A 12,097-nucleotide genomic window follows, 5' to 3' on the forward strand; every position below is an offset into this window, starting at 1 on the left:
TACTAGACCAGGTTTCTCAGAGCCCCATCCAGTGTGGCCTGGAACACTTCCAAGGATGGGGCATCCACAACTTCGCTGGGCAACCTCTGCCAGTGTCTCACCACCCTCACAAGAATTTCTTCCTAATATCTAATCTAAACCTCCCCTTTTTCAGTTTAAAGCCATTCTCCCTTGTTCTGTCACTGAATGCCTTTGTCAAAAATCCACTCCAACCTTCTCCTAGCCCCTCTATAAGATCTCTCTTGAGTTTTTTCCAGGATGACCAGCCCAACAGTCCCAAACATGGATGTTTGTTACCTGGTGCATTGCACTGACTTGCACACCAAGGCAAGCTATTTCTATTTTCTGTTCTGGTTTGTGCAAAGTAGGGAGGTGGGTGGTAACCGCTCCAGTCTTCAAAAATTTACACTATTTATACGTTTTAACAAATGCATTGGCATTCCTTGGTCACAGATTACATAACCCTTTTTAATAATTCCTACTTACCTCCCACCTCCCCTATTTGTAGTTATATCCCTCACTTCTCAAGCCAATTAGTCCACATTTGTAGTTCTTCCCTCTATCCCCCCGACTGATCATCTTCACAGCCCTCCTCTGGGCTTGCTCCAGCAGGCCCATAGTCTTCTTTGGTTGATGCCTCCAGAGCTGGATGTAGCACTCCAGGTGGGATCTCACTAAAGCAGGACAGTGGGGTAGAATCACAACCCCTGGTCTGCTGGTCACCAAAGAAAGCGTCAGAAAGTCACTGATACTCTAGATCCAAGTGAACAGTGAACTGCTTGCTCGTTTCTGGATCAAGACCCAGTCATAAATGTGAGAACTCTGTATGCATACATGTGTTGTATATTCCATATGTGTACACAAGCACACATACAGTGTTTATTTAAGCCTGTGTAGGCATTGTTACATGACAGTAGCCAGTGAAACAATGCTGATGGTTTAGATAAATGGGGCTGCTCATGTGAAGAATTCAAGCCACCTTGCAAGAAATTTAGTTAAGTGTAGATTGATGAAAATCCAGATGGAATCACTGCAGCAGCACTGCCTGACTGCCTGCATGATGCAGGCCATGGGACTTGTTACAACAGCAATGCACCTTCTGCCCCTGATTTAGATGCCTTTGCTGAAGGAAATCTACTCTGACTCTTGATACAGACTCTTGTTGTCCCAGTGCTGTCAGAAGTGAATCTGACCTCCAGTTAGGCTGGCTGGGTTATCTTCCTCCCAGCTTCAGATCTCTGCATAAGGGGTATATGAGCTTGTTTCCCTCCACCCCAGGTTCTCTCTCTGGTAAGCAAAGAGCCATGGGCAATTTGGGCTATGATTAATCTCACAAAAAGTTAGATATCTAAAATGGGTGTAGATGAACTGCATTGTGCAAGAACCTATTTTTGTCTGTGGGCTATCAAGGGAGTCCAAAGCAACCAACCCTGCTGAAGGTGCTGCATCAGTTGCCTTTGCCTGCAGCCAGTGAATCTTGTCCTCGTATTTTCTGATCAAGTGGATGAATCCCTGCTCCTTGGTAAAGTTTCCTTTCTTTATCTTTTTGAGGAAAAAAAATGGAGTGATGGGTTGTAATCTTCATAAGGCACATCTTTAAAACCCCTTGGCCATTCTTTGGGATCCTGTCTGATTTCCAGTGTTCCCCTTGACATCAGAAGTAGGTGCACTGAAACAGAATTAGTTCTATGATTCCCACAATGGATTTAGCACAGATCTGTTCAAAGATACAAAGTTTGCGTTTGTATTTTGGCCAAAGTGCAGCACTGCAAGTTTGCTGTCAAATCATGACCTGTGATTGGTCAGAGCCATGGATGCCTGAGGGGATTCTCTGCCTATGGAGCTTCCCTTAAGATTGTTGCTTGATGGCCATTGACATTGACATTTTGACAATACAGTTTTGATTAAACTTGCCACACACTTTATTGATTTTTTCATCTTCTGTCTTTAACGGTGCAAATGTTGGTGATCATCAAAATCCTTTATATTTATTCAAGCTGTTCTACCACCCCTATTACTGCTATAGGACATCAACTTATTTGATAGGAGTTATTTTCCATAAATATATGTTGGTCATCATTATCTATATATATTTCTACATGGTTCTCAATCCTTTTGTCAATTTTGTTGATTTTTTACTAGGGTCAGTGTCAGACTGATAGAATGTGGTTGACCTATTTATTTATCCATTAGCCTGGGGTACTAAATTTGACATTACAATTTGTCCATGCTCTTCCTCTTTTCCAGCTTTCTTTCACCCTTGAGTGCTGAGGGTTTTTGAAGTCCTGATGCGTGTCTGTCTTTACCTTGTCTAGCACAGCCCCAATATTCTGAATGGAGTCACACAGAAGTAATGGTACAAATAAAGCAGGAATATAAGCATTTGAGCTGTCTTGATTATCCTAGTCGACAAGCCTTCTTATTGCTTAAAGAGTTGTAGTGTTAGAGGTTTTCTTCCTTTGGTAACCTGAAAATTCGGGGCGGGAAGCTTGGAAACCTGGCTTTAGAATGTGAGCAGTGATTGTGAGAAAAGTTGTTGTTTGTCTGCAGATCCATAAAAATGAAAAGTTTAGACAAAATTTTTTAAGCCATATATGGACTGTCTGTATTATTAAAGTCTTGGCTGGTGATTCTTAAATTGCAGCTTGTGGATCTTAATGATCTCTGAGTCCATGGTTGGTACCCCTTTTATTTCACTGGCACATCAGCTTTGCCTCCTGCAATGTGAGCTCTTCACTTCTGTCAACTGGGAGTAGTTCACTTTCTTCAACTTTTGGCCACAGTCTCCCCTTGTGAACAGGATCACAGCACACTAATTTCTTCTCTGAAATATTTCTCAGACCACCAGATATGATGGACTCTGCTGCTACACTCCTCATGACTCTGAAATAACCCATGGAAAAAAAGATATCTAGAGACCTAGGTTTGCTTGGCGGTTGCCTTAGGACCTACAGATGAGCTGGAATGAGTTGAGTGTCCCTAGCTGTTTGCAGCCCAGATACTCCTGCAAAACAGGTTTAATTATTGCAGAACAGTCACTCAGAGGCATTGAAAGGCATTGGTGTTTGCTGTAAAAAAAGGGTGTGGACCAAGATGTGCTGCTAGATTTTTGTAGAGGTAATTAAGGGGCCATCTACAATGTAAACAATCCAAATAAATTTGGCAGGGTCTCTGCTAGAAGCTAGATAGTGAAAACCAACCTAGCTTATGTTAGCCCACTGACTACATTAGTTTATTGTCTTGAATTTAAATCCTTTGCAAAGGATTTAATGATGTTGAGGATATTGTCTTTTTAGTTGTGCCTTTGGGTTATAAGAATGTATCCGGCAAAAAAAAAAAAAAAAAAATTTAGAGCAAGGAATAAACCTATAGACCCGTCTGACTGGTTGTTCTTGGAGACAGCACAACTATCTAAATGAAAAATATCCTTCTAAGGATATTTTTTGATGGAAATGGAGTTGTTTAGTGGGAGGAAATGGATATTATCCGGTGGAAGCTATTGCCAAGGTCCTTCTATTATTCACACAATCAACATATTCCTAGCTCTAGGGAAAGGTGCTCCACCAAGCAGGGCTATAATCCAGGAATTACTTCTCTGGGAACAATAGGAAATTCAAAAATGTCGAGAAACCTGTAGAGGGAATGGAACATTTGCTCTCCAGGATAGTTGTTTGTGAACAGCTTGGGTGCTCTCTGTGGGAGGATCCAGGCGTGTCTCTGCTGGCAGGAGCTAAAGCTCATGTCACCCTGAACACCTACGCAGCAGGATGTTCTTGCCAGCCAGGGACTCCAAGTCTGGAGAGAAGCCACTGAAGTTGAACTTGTGTTGTGTATGTGAATCAGGTAGACTCTTCCCATGGTTTGGCAGAGACAGATTGAGGGATCAGGGAGAGCATTTGTGTTTAGAGTGAGAACTTGCACCACCTAGGTCTCTTCCAGCTCACAATGTAGAATGTTGATTGCCACATCAACACACTACAGCAGATTTTAGCTCTGGTCAAGAGGTGATGGAAAGAGCAAACCAGGAAATGGAAAGGTCACACAGGTTCTCCAAGAATCTTCTTAGAAGTGTGTGTTGGTGTCTGGCAGATAATAGTTTGAAAATTTACCTTTGCCTAAAGAGGAGTTTAAGACCACCTTGATGCTGATTTTCAAATAGAGCGTCAGCCAATAGTGCAATGTTGGGAGAGGCAAAATGAAAAAAATACAACCCTAAAACACAGGAACACCTTTGAAACTGAGAGCTTGCTGGTGCACATATTGCTCTGCTGCAAATTTTATGCTCTGATCAGAACAGGAAGCAAGGCTTTGAGAGCTTCTGTCAGAAAACCTCAAAGCTTTTGATGGTATTATAAATGTCAAGTATGTTATAAAAGGGAGGAAAGTACCAGACTCTGTTCTGTTCAAGACAATAGGGACTTTATAACATTACAGGAAGCTGAGTGTAAGAATTACAGAGAAGTTAAAGTCTGGTATTAATGCACTGTAATAATGGAGGTCTTCTAGCATTCAATTTATCCCTCTTTCAGTATATTCCCAGGCACAAGCAGTATCACACTGGTTGAACTATGGAGCACAGACTTGTCATTTTCAAAAGCACTTAAAGAGAATTTTTCCCCAAGCTCTGGTCCTCCTAAGTAAAGAGGTTGAAGCAAAGTAGTGAAAACCAAGCTCTTATGCTTAATTGTACATCAGAGAAGATGGTCAGTAGAAAGCATTGTCTGTAGTATCTGATCTTGAAAAAAGGACAGAACCAGTGATATTAGAAGGACAGAGAGTGGGAAGGCAGGCTATATCTGGACTATATATCACCCAAGTGGTGAGCTGGTAATTAGTCACGCTTCGAAGATGTTCGAATTAAGCAGGAAAGTAACAACTTCTACCTCAGATCTGGGTATGTGCTGAACATAAAAAGGTAAGATTACTTTATAATTGGACACACTGTAGGAAGGTTAGAATAAGAAGTGATCCTGAAAATATTTCAGCAATCTTCTACTCCTTTGCTGCTGGCCTTGTACCAACCATCTATGATTCTGTCTTGGCTGAACTGAAGCAGAACCTATTATAATCCACCCAAGACTAAATTGTCTGTAGATAATTAGACAGTGGAGAAACTGAATTATAAAGTACAAATATATCCATGGGAGAATACATTAAGGAGTCCTGAACAACTGTTCTATCTTATTCACCAGCCTTTTGTGGGTTTTTGCTCTTCATTTCTTACCATAGATTGTTGATGGAGATTTCTGAGTTGATCATATACATGGACCAAAAAGCACTATATTTAACATTTCAGGGTTTTTGTTCCCTATTTTATACCAATAGACCAATGGTGATTGTGTATAAAGATGGATATAGGAAATTTAAAAAACAATTAAGTTTTCTTTTTAAGCTGAGAGAGAAATAATAACAAGTGATATGGACTATCAGAGCCCACCAAGGCAATTTCTAGACTTCGTTGCTGTGAAATGTTTATCCAGTCAAATGAATAGTAGGGGGAGAAGTTATCCTGTAACCTTAAGTAAAATCTTGCCTTTCTAAAAACATTTATTTATGACCCTAAGAAGAAAACCCCTCTTTTCACCTTTTTCAAGCATTATCCCTTTCCACTAGCTTTGCTGGAACATGCCAGCTCTCCCCCACCGGTAAATATGAGAACAGTAGATGTGGTAAGTATAAAATTTCCTGAATTACTGCTGAGCACTAGGCTAAGCTGTTGCTCACAGCTGTCTTGTGTTCTCACCACAGGAATAAGTACCAATCTGCATGGCAGGATGCAGCAGGGCTCCGTATCCTCTATACTCCTTTTCCTTATATAAAGATTCTTCCTGACTATTGACTTTTCCTGACCACATCCCTCTTTGTCATGGCAGATGTCTCCTTGATGGACTCAGTTACCAGCTTTGCATGGTTTCTTGGTCACTTTTCTGTCCTCCTTGCTACTCCCTAGTGACCAAAATGATGCTCAGAAGAGGAATCGCTGACAGCTCTCCCAAAGCTTGCTTGTTTCTGCCTCACTTATGGTAATTAATAGTATCACAGAATCACAGAATATTCTGAGTTGGAAGGGATCCACAAGGATCATCAAATCCAACTCCTGGCCCTGCACAGGACACCCCAAGAGTCACACCAGGTGCCTGAGAACATTGTCCAAATGTTTCTCGAACTGTCAGGCTTGGTGCTGTGACCAGTTCCCTGGGAAGCCTCTTCCAGTGCCCAACCACCCTCTGGGTGAAGAACCTTTTCCTGATATCCAACCTAAACCTCCCCTGACACAACTTCAGGCCACTCTCTTGGGTTCTGTCACTGGTTGTGAGGGTGAAGAGATCATTGCCTGTCCCTTCTCTTCCCCTCACAAGGAAGTTGCAGACTGGGATGAGGCTACCCCTCAGTCTCCTTTACTCCGGGCTGAACAGACCAAATGACCTCAGCTGTTCCTCACGTCTTCCTCTCAAGGACCTTAACTATCCTTGTAGCCTTCCTTTGGACTCTCTCTAACAGTTTAAAGTCTTTCTTACATTGTGGCACCCAGAACTGCCCCCAGCATTCGAGGTGAGGCTGCCCCTGTGCAGAGGAGAGTGGGACAATCCCCTCCCTAGGTGTAAATTCAAATGCAGTTTCCAGCTGACGCTAGTGGGACTTGATGGTGTCTCATTGTACATGCACGTGTAAATGCTTCTCTGAGCTGTGTCTCTTGTTAGTAGGGAACGAAGAGCAGAGACTAAAAAGAAGAGCATAATTTCCAAAAACTCTTTTGAACCCTTATTAAACTAGCCTCCTTTTAAGTCCAAGAAACTGAACTTCATAGAAATATGATGATTTGCACTTGTGAATTGAGATTTATCATGTCAGCAACTTGCACTTGCTTAGTGTTGCTTTCTTAACTGTGATGAATCTCTGTATCTTTAGTATTTATTAGTTAGATCAAATCATGGTGCCTGGAGTAGGATTTGTGTAGCCAAAAAGTAAGCAAGGTTGAAGTCTGGATAATCATTATTATTTCAGCTATGCTTTAATGCCTTTAGAGATCATAAAAATCATCCCTTGCCACAGATATTATTTTTCACACAATAAAAGAAAGGATTAAACTAGGGTTGATTTTTTTTTTTTTTTTTCCATCCTGGACTTAGCCAAAGATTTTCAGGAAGTATATTTCCCTTTCTTAAAACAAAAACATGGGGTGATTAAAATGCAGGGTATCATTTTCATATTTTTAATTTCCTACTGCAGCTCACACTGCAACAATAATACTTTGGAGCTCCTCAGATCATACAGATTTTGATAACGTTAGAGATATGCTCAAGATCTAGTCACCCTTGAGTTAAAAGGATGCAAACTGTGTCTAGCAAACATGGCATTTCCATAGAAGATTTGAATTAGTTTGCTTTCATAGTGCTGTTGCAAAACAGGCACACAGAACCACCTCACAAGCAAAACAGGGGCATCAAAAAGACAATATACCTTCCTTCCTGAGGCAGATATTTCAGGAGTTGGGGAAACACAGCTTCCTGTGTTCTCACATGGATTTAGATAATGAAACTCTTGACTGAGTCAGAAAGAATAGAGCATTACACAGCTGCTTTAAAATATTACGATGTTACTGTACAATGTGTTGTAGCATTAAATGGCCAGATGTAGTGAAATCTTCTGTGTACATGTCCTAGTAAACAATCATAGCCCTCAGGCTGTGACTGCTCCTTTCACGTTGTACTCAGGCTGGGATGGGAGGAGCTGGAGATGAGTGGCAGGTGGGAAAAAAATAAAGGTGTAGTAATAATGAACATAAAGAGGTCAGAAGTAGCTGGTTCGTGTCTGTTCTTTTAAAGATGTGATTATGGGTGGAGCTGGTAGCTTTGGTTATCATTAAAGTCATGTGACACCTGGCAGCTCAATATTATGTTTTTAATTATCTCACATTCTCAAGGCTCAACCAGGCAGGCTGAAATTTTCAATGCAATGTGCTGCCATAAAAGTAAGTGTAACAGGCAAATGAGGCCAGAAAAGCTTTTTCCTTCCTCCAAAGAAGAGTTCAAGGTAGAATTAAAAACAAATTAAAATTTATTATCACTCTTGTGAATTTTTTAAAGCTCTCATTTCCATTCTTCCCTCTGCTTTGTAGGAGAGATTCAAAATACTGTAGGAAATTGTTGCTTTTCTATAAGAAATGGCTCTTTTCCATCCCTCTGAAAATCTCTCCAAGTTTATTCAAGTTACAAGTCATGTGAAATATGCATTTTGCACGAATTTGTGGGGTAGAAACTTGAGGGTCTTTTTAGAATCCAAATCTCCTGAAGACACCTTCCTGACTGGCCAGCTTCCAGCCCTGGCAATGTCCTCGTGTGCAGACACCATCCCTGCAAGATCATCTGCATTTGTGATGGGCTGGAAAGCATCTCCAGTGTCTTGGACTGCTCTGGACAGCTGCTGGAAGTGAGAACAGAATGGAGAATGGCTCTCCTGTGCATCATCTTTCCCTGATGCCACAGTAGTATGGGGGAGAAAGCTGACTTATCAAATATGGGGAGGTTTACATGGAGCTCAGCAGGCCAAGATGTCAAGAGGGGAGAGAAACAGTGGCACAGAGGCTGTGAAATTCAGTTTAAGTGGATAAAGGATTTAGCAAAGAGGGAGGTGCATGGGAAGACAGCTAGAGTCAGCTCTGTGGCTGAAGAGAAAGAGAGGTTGAGGCTGACTGAACAGGGAAAACTGTAACCATTATAAACCAGTGTCCAAGGCTGGGTATATTCATCTCCACAGGAATGAGAAGGATGAGAGGCTTTTCTCTTCAGACAGGATCCTGACCTGGGAAATGTTTCCTCCTTCTCAGGGTCCTGATGAAAGATGCCCTAAACAGGCATACTGTGCTGCTTCTACTTCAATGCAACCAGCTTCTTTTTCCCAAGCATGTGGGAACGTGGAGAACCATAACCACTCATATTAATGTGGATTTGGCAGTATGATCTCTGAACACCTGAGGGTTTCTCAGTGCAAGATGGCAGCATTACAATACTTGGGGAAAAGAGCAGAAAAGGCAGTCTTTGACTGGAAATTAATTTCTAGACCTCTTGAAATATTTTCATTACTGCTGATGCATCTGTGCAAGAGAATTGGGAATTTTTGGTCTTTCACTTGATTCACGTCAGAGTCTTGCTGGAAAGCAAAGCACAACACAGCTGTTATCAAGCATCTTGAGTTCATATTGAGCTGGAACATTTGGTGTGCACGGGGGCGAGCAGTGCTGAGACAGCACTGCATCAAAGGCACTGCTTGTTGGGCACTCGTGCTGCCTCTTGGCATCAGGCCTGAGGCAGCTTTTGGATAAACAATTTGTCCTGTCTTTGAGGGCACTGCCATGTCATCTTTCTACCTGAAGAGAAGCAAGGCCTTGCTGAAAATCAGCTACTGAACTTGAGTTAATGGCAAAATCACAGAACTTAAAAGCAACTGCAATCAAAAAATTGTCTCCAAAAAAGTCAGCCAAGGTGAAGCAAGGCTGCAGCAGTGGTTTTCTGGTGGGAAAGTGAGTTTATTGAGAACAGGGTACCTCTAATTTTAATGGGTGGTCCCTGTTTAAATTTTCTTCTCCCATTTCCTTTTTCCCATTTCAGCAGAATTAGAACTGATGTGTAAAGTGCTTATATTACTAGGAACAACAGTAGGAAACCCTTTGTTAACCTTAATTTCCCATCTAATATTTCTCTGCAGCGTCAGCCAGTCTCCAAGGTGATAGGGTTGTTGACAATAACTCCAAATTGCTATGAAACTGTTAGACTGTGCAGCTTCTAAAGAGCAGTTTGTTTATTTTGCCCCTGCTCATTTGTTGGTAGTTGGTGGTGGTTTTTTCTTCTTTTCCCCAGAAAATATACAGAATATACAGAACTTCTCACATTTCTCAAATGTTAAGTAAATGACAGACCTGAGTTTCCTACTTAAGAAACAGTACATTTTTATCAAGGGGTAAATCTAGCAGGTTGCTGAGAATCTGCTGTAAAGCACTGAGAATCCTGCACTTTTTAGGAGGCCAAGAGAATGGGAGAGCACTCAGTACCACAGGAGTTACACAGTTATTTAAGCCATCTAAACTTTGTCATTTAGGATGAAATACTAAGGTATATAGAATCTCTGTTCAGCAGCACAAACACCTGGAGACGTCCAGCACGATACATGGATCCATTTCTGGACAGTGCAATGGTGAGTTTGAGAGCTCACCTGGCTCCACAGCATGTACCCAGAAGCAGCACAAGTATCTGTGCCTGTAAAAATCCCCTGGTGATTACAAGACGCCAAAATGGTTGTTCAGTTTTGCTATTGCACACAGACATTTTGATGAAGGAACTGCAACAGCTCATAATGGAAATGTTCAACTCAGTGAAATGTCAACTTTTCTAAATGTATCTGGTTCATCAATTGTAGTCTTCCAACAGAGCCTGTGTCATTTTCCTCACCACCTACCTATGGCACCTGCTCTCCAGGGCTGTTGGTGTGATTTTTATTCTCCTGGCAGCAGGAAGTGTCAAGCTTTTGAAACTATCATATTTATTTTTCCTGCAGGAATGGTAAGAAGGTGATCTGCTAGAGATGTTTCACCCATTGCTAAGGTATGAAAGCAAAGCAAAGCAGGTTTATCTCTGTGTCAGAAGAGCTCGTCCACCCCCTGGAAAAGTAGCAGGTGAAAGAGTAGGAAAGCATCTAAGTTAAAGGTCTAAATTGTCATTCAAGCTTCTTCCAGCTCCATGAAAAGAGTGTAGCTCCCCAGGAGGGACCTTTTTGGTGAAAAAAACCAGCATTTTGGTATTTTATATCTTCTTAGCCATTAAATAGATTTATGAAGACTGGAAAATTCAAGTGTAGGTTTTGGAACAACAAAAAAATCTTGTCAAGAAAAGACAAAATAAATAACCTTTAAAGAAAAAGATTTAAGGTAAGAAACGTGACAAGGTTGAAATGTCCCTTTGCTTCACTCCTAAAGCAAAAAAAAGTGAGGCAATGTGTAGAAACAGTGACTCAGAGCAGTAACAATTAGTGAAAGAAGTAATTAGCTTATGATTAGTCTTTTTTTCCTGTGTGTTCGCATGTTTAGGTAAAGTATATTGTTCTTACAAATGTTGGACAGACATTTATCACATCCTCTGTCATAATTACTAGTGACAAGTAAAGCCTGAATGAAAACAAATGGAAGAAGTAAGTGTTTATCTCACTGTGAATTCTTTCTGATAATGTCTCAAGAAATTCTTTCCATCTTGTACTTGCGGAAATTGGAGGAGCATTTTGACCCTGGGACGCACTGACTGTACTACCGTCATTAATTGGAAAGAGCACCCCCTTTAATTCCCTCAACAGTAGAAGAAAGAGGTCAGTTTCATTCCCAGGAACTTTGCACTTCTTTTGTTTTCACACGTTTTTTTCAACCCGAATTGCACTTGGTTGAATTGTACAAAGCACACAGTCAGTCACTCTGGTCTGCTCACAGAACACCCAAAATGTCATCAAGTTTTATACTGGGGGAATTAAGCCTGGATAAATTTCCTCCCAGTATGAACTGTGTTTTTTTTTTTTTCAGAGGTGGAAAAGTACAAGAAGAATTCAGATTCCCTCTAATGGACACTCAAACTGAGAGGTGTGGAACCATGTTTTGAGGATTGCTCCAGTGGCCTAAAAGGCAAGAGGAGCTGAAACCTCTGGGACTCCTGCTCATTCACAGCCTTTCCTTCTAGTGGTGAGTTGATGCTGTGAGTTGTACTGGATATCAGCAGAGGAAGGAAACAAACCTGTTTGGCAGAAAAGGATACTAATGATATTTCCACGTGTTTGCTTCTAGAGACTAGACTGGATTAAGAAGAGCAGGTTTAAAAGGGGAGACCTTCAGAAGAGCCTTATAATGGTCACTCCTTTTGATCCTTCAGAAAAAATGCCAGTGGATTTCAATTAGAGCTTTATCCTAAAGATCCTGAATTGATCCTTCATTTCTGATGCCAGTTAGCCCTGTGGGGCAACCCGAATCTCAAAGAAGAGGACTTGAAAATTACCTGAAATAATTTTCTGAATAATTAGATGACATGCTTGAGGATTTTTATTTTTTTTTAATACTCCATGAAGC

Source organism: Parus major, chromosome 1, assembly GCF_001522545.3.
Source record: "Parus major isolate Abel chromosome 1, Parus_major1.1, whole genome shotgun sequence".
NCBI classification, from domain to species: domain Eukaryota; kingdom Metazoa; phylum Chordata; class Aves; order Passeriformes; family Paridae; genus Parus; species Parus major.